General features: G+C 38.6%; 1 protein-coding gene across 1 annotated transcript in view; it reads left to right on the top strand.

The window, feature by feature from the left end:
- RGL3 (ral guanine nucleotide dissociation stimulator like 3) overlaps nt 1-17169 on the top strand; it is a 958134-nt gene that overhangs the window by 464175 nt on the left and 476790 nt on the right. The window lies entirely within an intron of this gene.

The following is a 17169-nucleotide window of genomic DNA, read 5'->3' as shown; positions in this document are numbered from 1 at the left end:
ATTATTTGTTTTCTAAGGGAATACCCCAGGACAAAATCAATATGTATGAACAGATTTTGGATATGGTGCTGAGAAGCAACTTTATCTTGTTCAACAATCAGTATTATTTAGAAACACAAGGGGTTGCAATGGGGTCAGCATTTGGGGGGCTGTACGCCAATATCGTCATGTTGGAATGGGAAAAACGTACTTTGAAACAATCAACATATTTCCGATTCTGTCATACTTACATGAGTTATTTGGATGACATGTTTATTTTATGGGAAGGCCCTAGAGACCAAATTGTTGAATTCATTAACTATATTAACAACTCAACCTCCTTTTTGAGGTTCACATATAGTGTTAATGCATGTGAAATTTCCTATCTTGATGTTCTGTTAAAGAAAGATCTGGAACATCAGAGATTTGTGGCTAAAATTTTCAGAAAAGAAACCTATTCCAATAGTTTTCTGCATTTTGACCGCTGCCACCCATTCACTCAGAAATGTGCAGTTATTAAGGGGCAATTTGTGCGTGCAGCATGAATGGTGACAACTTGGATAGGTTTCACCAGAGAATGCCTTAACTTGAAGGAAATGTTCTTGAGAAGAGGTTATCCCCCCAATTTAATTGACAACATCATGAAGGAGGTTAGTGAGAAAAGACAATGTGGGTATTTTGCACCAATTTTGGGCACCCCTAATACTGAACATCCCGATTTGACTGGGTTGAACATAACTGAAACAGTCACGGACACTGTTGTGAATGACCAAACAATTGTCCATAACCAGGAAATATATAGGGGGCACCATTCCTCTGGGTCTGAAGTAACTAATTACCACATGAGTTTTTCAACTGTCTTCTCAAATGACGCATACACTATTAAAGATATTCTGTGTATTTTTGTTCAGTTGTCTACTCATGAATTCGCTGGATGAACTACCCTCCATATTTTCACCCATTCGAAGGGATGAGATACACAAGCTTCAGTCTGAAATGACTATTCTCAAAGGGGAAGTTACCAGACTGATTGAACTATTCAGCCAACCAATCTCACTTCAGAATGGAGACAGAGCGTGTCCGGCCCACCTACGCAATCTCTCGGACAGTGAGGAACTGCCTAGAGTCAGGCGTGCACAAGGAGATTTTGGCGGTACATCCAGTAACAAACATGGAACCTCTCATTGTATCGTTGCCGGTCAACAGGAACAGGATAGTGTAACAGCAGTGGATGATGGTAACCATACAGAGGATCGGAGATGCAGTTTGGGGGCGATTCCTAAGAGGACGGTACCTAAGCGGACTTACTCTGTAGCCATTCATAACGGCAACAAAGGTACAGCATCTGAATCTGTTTCCGTTCCAGCATTAAATAAATCCAGTCCGGGCAGGAGTAATCCCAAGCCTGGCGGACTTGAGACATTTTTGGCTAATGTTCAGGATTTTGAATTTCATGATAATAGGATACATTGTGATGCGAATAATAGTGTACTTAACGATGGAACACTTAAGGACATGATTAATCTCTTTGGTAAAAAATTAAACGCTATTAAAGGCATTCAGTTAGATAATGCCTATTTAAATCATTGCATTTCTATGTGTATTGTACCCATGGGGCTTAGTTTTTTTTTAAAAAACCCATGGGGATTGAAATGTGTGGAGATGTATTACAGGAATGTAATGAAATGTTCGACAATTTTGGTATTACATTCATGAAATTCATTCTTAAATGTAATGATGGTAAATTATGTAAACTTATTAAGGATGTTGACGAACTGAATGCCCGTATTACACAGGATTTATTATTTGAGGAGTGGCAAGATTTATATGACAAACAATATCAGTTTGCAAAAAATAATAATAATAGGATTTTTAATAGGAAATGTGCCAAGTTACGTAGGGACATGCAACAATATAAAGAAGGAAAAGTGTATAATTGGGATAAAACCCAAAAATCGAAGAATCCACCTGCCGGCTCCTCTGGGAAACGTAGTCACTCTGAGAGGGATACGGATGTTTCACATGGTGATTTACAAACTTTTTTAGGGGAAGAGACAGAATGGGAATATGTAGGGAAGAGGAGAGGAGACCGTTGGAATCCTCACTACACACACCCCAGACCCAGCAGGATGCAAAGGTAACATTCCCAGATAGCTCCAACATAGTTAAATACAATGCAGTACAATATGGTAGGGGGAATTTTTACATTTATAATTATACAACTTTAGAAATACAAGATGTTTACTTTGATTTGTTTGAAAAAGGAATTAAATTTGTTCTGAATTACAAATTTAATGTAGTGGATTGTATTGTAGAGTTCAAGTTATTTGTTCGGAAGTTAAACCTTAGCATTTACTTTAAAGAAGCAGGTACCAAGAGATTAGATGGGCAGTTGAGGAAAAATAGTACCTTTAATCCTCCTTTGCATCCACTACTGGCCAGTTTTGAAAAGGTGGTCATTGATGAAATATATGAACTTTCTAGAACTAAGCAAACTGGGTTGAAATACAATCTTAGTAAAAGAGAACAAGACCTGTTACGAACATTAAGTTCAAATCCTGACATCAGAATTTTACAAACTGATAAGGGTGGGGGTGTAGTATTGGTAGAAACAACCAATTATTTGAATGCTATTCATGATATTATTCAGGATACAGAAACCTATGAGGTATCCTCCATTAATGAGGTAAACATAGCTTACCAGCGTATTGATGCATTATTGGAGGAATACCTGATAGAAGATAGAATAGATGATAATTTATATAGGTTTTTGAAAGTAGAACATCCTTTGTTGGCTACTATTATTGGTATCCCCAAGATACATAAAAACATAGTGAGCCCACCCTACAGACCCATTATATCTGGCAGCAAATCTAAAACCTTCCCCTTTGGAAAAGTTGTGGATAGTTGGCTAAAACCTATTTATCGGAATGTTGGACATATTATTAAAGACTCTTGGGATTTTCTTAGTCGATTGAAACCTTCCTTGTGGAAGGAACAGCAGATTTTAGTCACCATAGATGTAGTCAATTTATTTTCTTGTATCCCTAGGGAGGAAGGTATGGATAGGTTTGTGAATTGTATACGTAAGTATACCCAGTTAGATTGGGAGAAGATAAAACACATTAGTGAATTCATGAGTATTGTACTCGATTATAACTTCATATATTTTGAAGGAGAGTATTATAGACAGAATAAAGGAGTCGCAATGGGTGCTGCTAGTGCACCCATATATGCAAATCTAGTTTTATTTGATTGGGAGGATGAATTTATATTTAATAGCGTATAGATGAAACACATCAAATGTTATTTTCAATTTTTGGATGGCGTGTTTGTCATTTGGGATGGGAATGTTGAAGAGGTGCAAGGTTTTGTTGATTATTTGCATACTACTAGTACATTTCTTCGATTTATGTGTCATACTAGTGCAAAGGATATTTCTTACCTTGATACTCTTATTACTCATACTCCCCATGGATTCAAATCTCAAATTTTTAGGAAGGAGACCTTCAGCAATTCTTATGTACAATACAATAGTTGTCACCCACATTTTCTGAAGAAAAATATAGTAAAAGGACAGTGCATTAGAGCGGCCTGGATGACCTCTGACTATAAGGATATGGTATGGCAGTTGGGGTACATTGGACCTATGTTCAAAGAAAGAGGATACCCCAGAGAGGTGGTTGATGATGTAGTGACATATGGTACAAGTGACTGGGGTAGAAAATACAAGCCTTTGTTGGGTCTTGAGACAGACACTGAAATTTCAATGAACCAAGATAGTACTGTTGAAGAATTTAACAGGGCTTGCATTTTACCTTATAACAGCAACACTCTTGAAGTTAAAAATATTATCTTGCAGAATTGGAGCATATTAAAAAGCGACTCTGTGATTTATGAGCATGTAGGGAAACAACCAAAGTTTGTTAATAAGATAGGACAGAATTTGAAGAATAGGTTATATATAGGAAGCTCACATAGTCAACATAATAGGACGGGAACCACTAAATGTGGGAGATGCCATTATTGTTTTGCCATTTTAGAGGAACCCACAATACAAGTTAGCAATAAGAACAAAAATAGGTTATACTTCATGAAAGGCAATTGCCAAACCAAGAATGTTATTTTATTTGCTTTATGTGACAATTGTCCGGGATTCTATGTGGGTAAAACTGGTCGACGTCTGAGGGATAGGATATACGACCATTTTTATGCAATTAAAAAAGGCGATGTCAACAACGCCTTATATAGACATATTAGGGATAGCCCTGGATGTCAATTGTTTAGGTTTGCCTTATTGGAGGTATTACATCCCAATCAAAGGGGGTGGAAACCTGAAGGCCTTATTAAGTGAGAGAGAGGTGAAATGGCAAATAACTCTAAATGCTACAGTTAAGCCAGGAATTAATGACAATATATCCATTAAACCTGTCTTAGAAGCTAGGATATAGGTTGATTGTTCAGGTAGGAATTCCTTTTTTTTTAACATTTGGGACATAGGTTAAATGTTTTGGGGGGATTTTTCAATATTACAGTGTTAATATATTTTAAATTTTTTATTATGCATGACGAGGAAGTGATGACATTATGAAGTAGGGCTGTGGCTGAATACTCGATTGTCATTGGATTAAGCATGTATTTAAATGGTTATTTTCATTTGTTTGATGTTCTGATGAAGTCTAGTTTTATAGATGAAAGCGCTTAACCTAACAGTTTTATACATTATTTTACGCATTTCCAGCGTGTTTGTGATTTCCACAGTAGTGTTTGCTCCTTTTTGGTATTGTTGTCGCTACTTGGACCCTATTGTCGTTCAGTTGAAGGAAATGTTCTTGAGAAGAGGTTATCTCCCCAATTTAATTGACAACATCATGAAGGAGGTTAGTGAGAAAAGACAATGTGGGTATTTTGCACCAATTTTGGGCACCCCTAATACTGAACATCCCGATTTGACTTGGTTGAACATAACTGAAACAGTCATGGACACTGTTGTGAATGACCAAACAATTGTCCATAACCAGGAAATATATAGGGGGCACCATTCCTCTGGGTCTGAAGTAACTAATTACCACACGAGTTTTTCAACTGTCTTCTCAAATGACGCATACACTATTAAAGATATTTTGTGTAAGAATTGGAATTTGTTGAGTAGTGACAGAGAATTTTTTTAAATCTTTGGAGAAAATCCTGTGTATGTTTTCAAGTAGGGCCCTAACTTGAAGAACATTTTCGAACGTAATAATGATGGAATCCATAGGAAGGGTCAGATGATTAAGTGCGGGGCATGTAAATTTTGCCCTTTCATTTTGGAAGTCAGTGAATGTGAAATTAATAGAATGAAAATAAAACTACCTGAGAAGTGTAGTTGTTTAACTGAAAGAGTGGTCTATAGTGCTTCATGCTCCTTTTGCCCATGTTTTTATGTGGGGAAGACGGAACGTAAGTTTAAAAACAGGATCAGCGAGCACCTTTGGAATATAAGGGATGCTAGTTAAGTGAATGCACTTGCTAGACACATTAGTGAGTACAACAATCACCAGTTCAAATTTGTAGTACTTGAAGTCCAAAAAAGACATAATAGGGGGGCAGCCTGGTCATATTTACTTGAAAAAGCCGAGCTGCTATGGCAATTACGACTTGATGCCACTCATTGGCCAGGCTTAAATGACAGCCTTTCCAAAAGCAGTCTGCTTAAATTGATGGCTCTTGAGAGGTGAAACATTCCCTTTAGATATGGATATGGTACAAAATTTTTTTTTATGGCTTTCATACCTGTTATATGTATATGTAGATGAAATTTATTCATTTGTTCCTAATGGATTTTTAACTGTATGCATATTTAAATTATATGTTTTTATATACATATATATTTTTTCAAAAGCATCTTAAAAGCATTTATATATATATATATATATATATATATATATATATATATATATATATATATATTTAATATTTATTCTTGTGTTTATAATACATAGTTTAGGGTGTTGACATTTGCACAATCAGTTTTTATATGTATTTTTATATTTTGACATTTATACTGTTTTATGCTGAAACCTTTATGTGTAGTGTTTCAGACTTGGGAGTGGTTTTCACTAATCCAGGAAGTGATGTCATGTAAGACTTCCTATTTAAAACAGTTTACTTCCTTAATTTCCTTGTATCTGATGAAGTTCCTGCTTTTATATTTGGAACAAAAGTGCTTATACCTTCTTGTTTGTCTGAAAAAAGAAAGCATCCTTGTACTGAATTGTACTGAACCGGACGTGTTGGCTTGATTTAAAGCACACATTGGAATATTTCAGGGCTCAGTGGCTCTCATTGTCTGCATACTGCTTGTGCAACAATTGTCTTGGTGGTTTGTGCATTTTTTTGTCTTTTACTAGATGTCTGATGGATGTTGTGTTCTTGAACCAAGACCATCCTGAATATACATATCAAGAATGATGAGACTGAGCCAGTGAAATATATATATGTATTTTACATGCACACACACACACACACACACACACACACACATATATAAATGATTGTGTATATATATATATATATATATATATATATATATATATATATATATATATATATATATATATATATATATATATTGTATACATACACACACATATAAATAGGAATGGCTTTATCCTATATAGTGAGCCCAGTCTTTTATTATTGGTTTTGATAGTTTTGTTGAAGTGCACATCAAATTTAAGATTGTTATCTACAATAACACCTAGGAGTTTTTGTATGAGCATCTAGGGAGATTATGGTACCATTATTAGACTTAATGGAGAGAGATAACGCCGGGGATCTTTGGGTGGGGGAGAAAAGTAGGAGCTTTGTTTTGTTGGGATTTAGAATCAGACAGCAAGCAGAAAGCCAATTTTCAACTAAGTTAAAAGTACTCTGAGTAATTGTCAGCAGCTCTGTTTGTGAGGTGCCAGTGCAGATCAACATGGAGTCGTCCGCATATTGAATTGGGGGTTTGGAGGGTGGCTTAATGGCTAAGATGTTTGCCTTACAAACACAAGGTGCAGGGTCTGAGTCTCACAAGGGATAATTAGCTAGGCTTTTATTTTAAAATGGCTCGCAAGGGCAGTTAGCTTAGTACTAAACTATGAACCTATGAATCTATGAATGCAGTTAGCTTTTGGGATGACAGTGTGGAGGTCATTAATAAAAAGAAAACAGGAGTGGTCCCAGAATAGACCCCAGGGGGACACCTAGGGTGTTGTGTAGGAGGTTTGATAGTTTGTTCCGCCATAAGATGGCTTGTTGTCTATTGTGCAGATAGGATTCAAACCACTGGAGAGCGTGATTGCCTAGAGACTTTGTTGCCAGGGTGTGGATGAGTAGATGGTGGTTAACCATATCAAAAGCCTTAGATAGATCCAAACAAAGGGCTGAGGATAACTTGTTGTTGTTCCTGTTATAGTTTATAACATTAGAGAAGGTGAGGAGGGCTGTGGTATTACTATGATGTGGCCTGAAGCCATGCTGAGAATTAGCCAGTAGGTTGTTTTGGGTTAGAAAGTACAGAAGTTGTTTATGGATACACTTTTCCATAATTTTTGCTAGAGGTGACAAGATGGCTACGGGTCTATAATTAGATAATTCAGTAGAGCTATTACCTTTATGGAGGGGTATGACATGAGATATTGTCCAGATAAAGGGGACTGAAGCTTCTGATATTGACCGATTAATTAGAATGGAAATGGGGTACGCTATAGTATCTGCAGCTTTTTGCAAATATTCAGCTGGGAGAAAGTCATCAGCTAGGGTAGTAGGTTTTAATTTTTTGATTAGTGAACGAATGAAAGATGTAGAGACTGGTTGGAAGCTAAAGGAGGACTGGTTACTGGGAATGGTATCCAGTAGGTTAGAGGAGTTAAGGGGTAAATGGCTGCCAAGGGCTTGGATAGTTTCGATAAAGAAACTATTAATATTAGTGACATCCTCTGGTAGTTTATCAGTCGAGGCTGAGGGAGGTGGAGTGGTGGTTTGACCCGGGTGCAGTAATTTATTTATCCCTGCCCAAAATTTGTGAGGGTTATTTTGGTTTCCTTGCTGGAGATGGAAGTAGTAGTTTTTTTATCTAGAAAAATGGATCATTTTGTCTCATTTCTTAGTTGCCAAAATTTAGTTTGATCTAGGGGGGCTTTTGTAGCACATCATGTTGCCCATGCCTTATTTCTGACTATGATTTTTGATTTGGTTTCTTTGGAGAGCCACGGGGCAATGTTTGTTTTTACCCTAGTGGAGCGAGTGGGAGCATGAGAATCGAGGATGGTAAGGAATTTATTGTTAAAGTAGGCAACAGCTTCGTCTAGGGGCAAGTGTTTTAGGGCAGACCAGTTACATGACTTGAGTTCATCCTGAAACTTACTAGGATTAAAGCTTTTACTATTTCTTACTGTTCTATATGTGGGCTGATGGGAGTTATAAGATTTATGCTTACAAATGAAGGTGAGAAAGTGATCACTGAGATAATCAGGGATGGTCCCTGATGTATACATTTTGGAGTGGCTATTGATTAGTATCCAGTCCAGTATACTTTCTTTTTGGTCAAGTTTACCTATTCTGGTGGGGGTGGATATGACCTGTGTGAACCCATACAGGTTTACATGGGTGGTAGTAGATTGAGAGGAGCAGGTGTTCCAGTCAATGTTAAAATCTCCGAGTACTATGGTTTCTTGTGGACAGTTGTTAGCTAACCAGTGGAGGATGTCTTCTAGGGTACTGGGATTATTCCCTGGGGGATGTACAAGCAGACTATATTTGTACTCTTGTTTTTGTTAATTTGGAACTTGGTAGCAATTATTTCTGCTTTATTGACCTGGGTTGGTTGAATGGGGTCTGAGGTAACATTTAGTGCAGATTTGAAGAGTACAGCTACCCCCCTCCCTTCCTAGTAGAGCAGTCGAGTTTAAGTATATTATACCCAGGTGGTAAAACTTCATTATCTGAGGTTGATGGTTTTAGCCAAGTTTCAATTAGGCACAGAATATCAGGGGAATGGACTTGTAGGAGGGCATGTAACTTATGTACCTTATTATTTATGCTACAAATATTTAGATGACAGACCAGGAGGGAGTTGGGGGACTTATTAACAGATAGTGATTTGACCAGTTTATTTGCATATGAGGTTGTGCTATCTAGGGTGTAAAGTCATACTTAGTGTCATCAAGTATAAATTCAGAATAATACAATAAGCAGAGACAAGCAGCTTTTCAGTAAAGCTATAATAATATAATCAGATGTTCAGTTATCATCACTAGTGACCCATATGCTTGAGCAGGTTGTCAAAAGTGAAGTAGTAGATGAACATCAATGCCCTTTTCATCTTTCTTGGGGCAGGAGGGGTTCTAGCATCATGTACTGTCCATTGCTTGCCCCCCCCCCCCCAACATGCACAAGAGAAATTGCACCAAAGAACTTTAAAACCATTCCCTTGTATGTTTCAAGCAGTGTGGGCCTCACATTTTCATGAAAAACAAAATCCTCATGGAAGAAGGAGCTGCATGCATTTCCTGGGTGGGGGGGGGGGGTTACTAAGCACATAAAAAACCCTTCTTTGTACATATAATTTTTTCAACAACAGAATTTCATTATCTTTATCATAAGGCCATTCATAAGGGCTTCTTCACATATGTCCGCAGACAATCATAAGGATTTCTTCACATATGTCCGCAGACAATCATAAGGACTTCTTCACATATGTCCGCAGACAATCATAAGGGCTTCTTCACATATGTCCGCAGACAATCATAAGGACTTCTTCACATATGTCCGCAGACAATCATAAGGACTTCTTCACATATGTCCGCAGACAATCATAAGGGCTTCTTCACATATGTCCGCAGACAATCATAAGGACTTCTTCACATATGTCCGCAGACAATCATAAGGGCTTCTTCACATATGTCCGCAGACAATCATAAGGACTTTTTCACATATGTCCGCAGACAATCATAAGGCCTTTTTCACATATGTCTGCAATCTCAAAGGAAGCACTCAGATCTGCTCAGAACTGGTGTTTAAGGACACTACATATAGAAATGCTGTAGAGATAGCCAACCTGCTGGCAGACAGGTTCAATGAAAACTTCAGCCCTCTCCCCCATCAGTAAATCAGGACAACCCCAGCACCTGCCCCCTATCTCTAAGGAGCAAGTCATCACTGCCCTCTCAAATGCAAAAAAAAAACAGCCTCCATGGGACCTGATAACATCCCAGGCTGAATCCAAGATGAACTCAGGCAGGAACTTCCAACACCATTAGTCACCCTATTCAACCAAAGCCTGAGTACCGGCTTCATCCCATCTGAGTGCAAGATAGCCACTGTCATCAGGCTTTGCACAAAGTGTCCACTGATGCAGGAAATTACAGACCCATTATCCCAACTAGCCTTATCTGCAAGGCCATGGAACGGATTATCATGGACCTCATTGACAAGTACATTGGCAACCTCCAAACACTTGATCTCACATAATTTGGTTTTGTCAAGGGGAGGTCATGCTTGTTAAATTTGGTCAACTTCTTTGAGATACTCACCAAAGCCATGGAAAGGTGCACACCGCCTACCTAGACCCAGTCAAAGCCTTCGATACTATTCCCCACTTGGTTATAATAGATAAACTCTTTCAACTAGGCATCGATCCATATGTTACCAGATGATAGAACCCACCTAGTCAAAATAAGGGAAGCCACCTCAATTAGTAGACTTGTAATGATCGGTGTACCTCAGGGATCAGTCTTGGGGCCTCTTTTGTTTGGGGTATACTTTTCTGAGGTGCAGGCCAAAACCAGTGGACTATGGTTGACCAAGTTTGCAGATGACTGCAAGATGGGTGCTGTCATCAGTTCCCCTAGTGATGTGGAAATCCTCCAAGAGGGTCTCATCCAAACAAATGACTGGTGCCGGAAATATGGCCTCAAACTGAATGCCAAAAAATGCATCATCACCCCCTTTAGGGAGAGTGACATCCCCACAAATTATCACATTAATAACAAGGTCCTAAGCACTCAATCAGTCATGAAAGACTTGGGGACCCAGATTGATAGCAAATGGAGTTTTGACCACCATATTGCCTTCATTGTACAGAAAGCTTTCTACATGGCCTTCCTCATTAGTAAGGGTATCTTTAATCCAGGGACAAGGAGGTCATAACATCCCTGTATTCTTCCCTTATAAGACCCATTATTGAGTACAGTGTTCCTTTCGGCATGTGCCTCACAAAGCACATGCAGCAGCTGGAGACACCACAGAGGATCCTCACCAGGAGAATCCAGGGCATCAAACATCTACCCTACACAGATAGGCTAAAGGCCCTGTCCCTCTACTCAGTCTCATACAGACTCCTCAGAGGTGACCTCTGTCTGGCATACAAAGCAATCTCAGACCCCACCTTGATGGGGCTACTGCATATCCTCAAGTCTAGCTCCACTTGAGTAACCCACATGCGGAACCTCAGCCTGGTCTGTGACATCAATATGACTTGTTGGAGGGACAGATTTCTGTCCCACATACTCCTCCTTCTGTGGAATAGACTCCCTCTCCACATCAAGCAGAGTACCTCATTAACCCTTTTTAAGTGCAACCTGGCTAACTGGATGGGGAACAGAAAATACACCCCTGGGATTCCACCTGTGTCCCTGCTGGACAGGGGGCATCAGGTGCTGACTTGTTGAAACATAGGCTAAATTCTTGGCTAGGCTTGTAAGGGCCTCAGGCCAATAGCCCAGTAACTTCCTATGATGATCCTATTCAAAACTCTAATACAATATGAGTTAAAATTAGTTAAGGAAGATAGCTGAAATCAGGGGCCAAGCCACTAGAAGTGAGTATATATAGAGGGTAATGTAGCCAGTACTCTAAAAGGACAGGGAATTAATTACAGATGAATAGACAACATAAATGTATGAGGATAGTAATGACTGCTTGTCTCATAACTGGCAATGTAATCCCATTGGGTCATATCAACCATGTGACAAAATGGAATGAAGTCTACATTCTGTATTATACAAAAGAACTCTCATACAACATAATGAGTCACCGTTCCTCACTGCTACTTCCAGAGCCTGCGAAACTGACACTTTTAACCATTTTGCGCTCTTTACAGATTTGAAATAATTTTTGTAAGGTCCTGGTCCATTTCCATTTTTCTGACTGAGGAGGAGACAACCTTCCTGGCTGATGAGGTTTCAGAATATGAAGGCTTCTTGTGATGATGCAATAGCTACCTGATTGAGAAAATAAAATACTTCAGCTCTAAATCAAGGGATGTCTATTTCTTCCTTGGTTGTAGGCAGATTTTATTTATGTATTTATTTTACCTACAATTCATTTCTTTATCATCAGAGATGGTCTGGTGTGAGAGACATTTTCAGATACCATAAGTAATGGTCATAAGCCTTTGTCATCTGCTGATGGGCAGCATAGTTGCAAACTGTCACAGCTGTTTCATACAAACCTTTTTCTCTAGGTGTTCTAAAATCCATCTTGAGCCCTGTACTACTTCTGCTCTAGTGCCCAGCCACTTTAAGCCCATCAGGGAAGCTACAGTGATACAGTAACCATTTCCTTTTCAGTCATGTTCAAAAGCCTCCCATGCCCAGTTTGGTCACACGAGGATAACCTGCCATGTCGGACATGTAGAATGTAGCTCTTATGGAACAAGACTTGTTGGGGCAACTGAGGGGGCGGGGGATTGATGGAAAAGCATCCATTATTCTATTAGCTTCTTTGGAGAATCATATCACTCCCTGCATGTCATTCTGTGGGAGTTTGGTGGCAAGCAATTGCAACTTCCTACTAGGGTAAGATTTTTAGTTAGAAAGTGGTATGCACATGGAGTTTCTCTGCATGTTGCCCAGTTAAAAGTGAGGAAATGTTCCACCAGAAGAAACAAATGGTTAAACTTCCACTTTATGAAAGTGTCTTTAAAAAGTGTTTTTTGCAGAGCAGGCCCCTTCCACCTCCCAAAAATTACATATACCATCTCCATGACTGCACTAACATATGAAAAGGGAAAACACTGTATATAGTGCTATCACTGCTGGTGCACAAATATAAGCCACTCCCGTAGTAATTTTCTATGAGAAGCAGCAATCTGGGAGTACAGAATCAGTGAGTCTAAACTGAAAGGTTGAATGCTCATCATTTTAGATTTGGTAGATTAGTGGGTTGGCCATGTATGTGGGTGACTGACTCTCACTGTGTTACAAGTGCTTAGTCTATCAATGCATATTTTAACAGTCACAGGCAGACAGTCAGTACAAAGTTCCAAAACAACTAAGCTAACATAATGCTCAGCAATATCCCATGTATCATTCACGGCCTACCTTCATCCAACAGCTCTATATCATGACTGGTCAATTACCAGTCATTGGTTACCAAGTAATTTGCTTTCATTATTTTACAGGCTCAGTGTCACAAAGTGTGCTCTTCATGGCCCCACAGCAAATGCAACTTCAGGTACTGCAGCCAACATGCTACCCTCAAAGCCCCCACTCCGCAACAGATGATCAGAGTCTTCATTAGTGACAAAAACCAATACCTTTGAGAGTATATAGGTGTCACACTTCTCACTAGGCCCATTCCAAGATCTGTTCCTGATAATGGGTACATCCACAATCATTATTCTACCAAAAGAGCTCCTTAGTTGTAGTGATAATAGTTTTTTACATGCAGTGGCTATGCATCACAGCACATGTGTGCATGCAGACACATTTGCACATGGGAATGTGTGCACATGCAGGCACATATGCACATGGGAATGTGCGTTTGTGCACACACATGCAGACACACATGCACATGCAGGCATGCACATGCACACACATGCAGGCTGCTTCACAGGCCTAAGTAGATTGTTCCTAGTACTACATAACAGTGAATGGACCCTTTCCAGTTAATCCACCTTCTCTTCCATAGGGTATAGGCTAGCATTACATACCCTACAATGGGAATCTGTTGCACTAAACTTTTTGTATTTTAACTAGAAAAAGAGTTATACCCACGTGAAGTATAAAAATGTTGGGATTAATAGAGTAGCTGATATGATAACGGGGGAAAAAAAGCATAAATCAGAAAAGGATAGCCTCTGTATTATGTATTTTGCACACTTATCACTACTGATTTACAAGTGGATTAACCTAGACATCTGCATATGTTTTAATGGATTACACATTCTCACCATTCAGTATTTGTAGATTACTATAAATTATATAATATTTAAATACTATATTAAATAATAAATAAACCATTAAAGGAACCAGAGACACCTGTCCTTACAAATATGCTAGAAATAAGAGCTATGCAGCAAAAATAAATTATAGACACATTCAAGAGGTGTTCCTCATGGTAACTTACCCAAATTGTAAAGGATGAAACCTTTTAACCTACTGGGGAGCATACTAGACCCAGTTTCCAACAACTAGACCTCACAGATTTACTACAGTTATGAGACTACAAAACACACTAAACACACACTTTCCTGTTGTAACTCAGTGGTCATTGAAGTCCTAGAAAGCCCCCGCCCCCCTTTCCATGTCAATGGAAGGAAATATCCAGAGATGATGGAAGCTGTGACAAAACAAAATGCTACCAGGCCAGCAACCTGGAATTTTGTAAATAATTATATGTCAGTTGAAAATATTAATATGGTTTATATAGAAATGTGACGCTGCCAGTCCAGCTATCTGGAATTTTGTAAATAATCATATGTCATTTGTGAATATAAATATGATCCATAGGCGTGTCTTACAAATGTAAGAGAATTATATGTTATGTGGATATTAAACTACTGGTGCAGAAGTGTGTTTTGAACTGTATGTTATGTACTGAGCTTCAAGAATGTAACCACAGCGTACCCTGCTGGAAAAGAGCAGAAATGTGTGTAAACTATATACCAGTGCAGATGTGTGTTTTAATGGTAGAAGTTGGAACATACAGAGTTAACTTGCAACTTCAAGAAAATAAGTTGAAATTGTTTACAATGTGCTATAAAAGTTAGTTTCAAGGCAGCAAGGAAACAGGATGTCTAGAGCTAGGAGTTTATTTCTATTGTCTTAAAACAGAAATAATTACTAGGTTTAAAATTTAAAAGTGTTCAAACTGTTTTACAACTTCCAGTTCTAGGCAAACTTCTGAGAGATGTGTACTTCTCACACATAGATGCTAAAAATTCTGTTGGTATCTGTTAGCCTGGGAACTGAAGGCAGGTGACAAATAGTGATGTCATCCAGCTGACCCAGCAGTAATGTTTTGATATTAATTTAGGAACTCTCTCAGAGACTGTGCATTTTGTATCTTGTCTTGGAACTAGAAACATCCCACTCATCAGCACTTCTGCCTGCATCTTGTTAATAGTAAGTAACCAGGGTACAGTAATCTCTCTTAGATATAGATATGAATATAGTAAAGATTAGTTTAGATGTTTTCTGTATTTATTTGAGACTGTCCTGCAATGTTGTTTTAAAATGTTTCCTGTGATTCTGAAGTCTGTAGTCACTGTGTTCAGTTAAGTATCGTCTTGTTCTTTTATTATTTATTATTAAATATATTTAAAATTTTCAATTGTGGCTGGTTTATTTAGAGATATTTGAGCTCTTAGGGTACTTGCATATATATTTGTTGACACTGTACAGGCCACTCCAAAACAGCTTTAAAAGTCTTGGTTACACTTGCCATTTGGATAATGGTAACATTACATTACACAGTAAAATTGGTCACCCTTTGTAAGGGCCTTATACTGGCTGATAAAGAGCTGGTTGGTGGCAGTGATAACTACCTTTTAATCTGGGCAGAAGGGGGCATAGCTAGTAAACCTGTGCCAGCCCTTCCCAGGAGTGTGTGTGTGTGTGTGTGTGTGTGTGTGTGTGTGTGTGTGTGTGTGGATGTGTGTGTGTTTATATATGTCAAATCTCAAAGTCTGTGTATGTCAGCTACTTGGGCAGGGACACCAAGCCCTGGTTGGACAGAGAGGGTGATGGAAGTTTTGGCTTGACCACTTGACTGAGGTCTTAACCCTATAGCTGTGCCAGTGGGGAGTCTTATTGGGGATCTGGAGAGAGAAGGAGAAACCAGCCTCAGACTGACCGTGATCTCTCTGTGCTCTTAAGGGAAATTGTACTTAACTGTGTGTGTACTTGTCATCCTCCCAATGTGTACCTCCATCACTGGTGCTAGTGGCGAGGATTGAAGCTCCTTGATTATTGGGCCAATGCAGGGGTATCACAGAAACCACCATCCTTTTTGAGTTAGATTCTTTCATCTGGGTCATCACAGCCAAGGAATCTTGTTTTCCATATCCAGTCCCAGTACAAAATTTGCCATTCAGCGAATGACAGCTCCTGGGACACTGTCTGCCTTATCCAAACTCATTGAAAATACATACCCTGCAATTTTTGCACATATTAGGCTCTCCTGTCAGAATGCTGATATGCAATCCATGTTTTCATAGTGACCAAGGGTTTCTCTTTTTCCAAAGGTTTTGTGACTATGGATTTAGGAAAAGCTAGACTGTGTGGGGTTGATCTCTTCCACACGTGGATTTGCAAGACAGGCTTGCACTTTGTCATTTGCAAAATACTTTTGAGTTTTCACTCACAGTTTCAGCAAGTGTGTGTTTCACTGAATTTGATACTGTATTTATATATGTGTGGGTAGAGGTGTATATCTATCTATATGTCTTTTTCAATGACTTATGATTATATGGATGTTTCTATCTATCTATCTATCTATCTATCTATCTATCTATCTATCTATCTATCTATCTATCTATCTATCTATCTATCTATCTAATCTACCTATCTCAATATATCTGTCCACCTATGTCCTGCTAAGTGGGATAGACTTAAGTAGTGCCCATTTTCAGTGGAGGCATAAGGGGAAATGTCTCCTTGTTACCTAAAGAAGTACAAAGTACTTAAAAATGGACATTAATTGTATGGAATGGGAGAACTGAATACAATGAGTTAATACATGTAGTGAATATAAATCTGTAGCATGCAAGAAAATATTATATACCTAAAGTAATAAATATTTTTAAGGGTGAACATTGAAAGAATAGTGCACTATTAACAATAACAGACAAACATGATGTTCCCAGCAATGAAGAATGACTGCATTATCTCATCACAAGTATTCCAGACGAGCTAACATCCAGCATTATATAGTTTACCA

This window comes from Protopterus annectens, chromosome 9.part0 (genome assembly GCF_019279795.1).
Source record: "Protopterus annectens isolate FY-2018-M chromosome 9.part0, PAN1.0, whole genome shotgun sequence".
Classification (NCBI taxonomy): Eukaryota; Metazoa; Chordata; order Ceratodontiformes; family Protopteridae; genus Protopterus; species Protopterus annectens.
The sequence above is the reverse complement of the archived record's forward strand: the minus strand, read 5'-3'. Positions and strand labels throughout refer to the sequence as shown.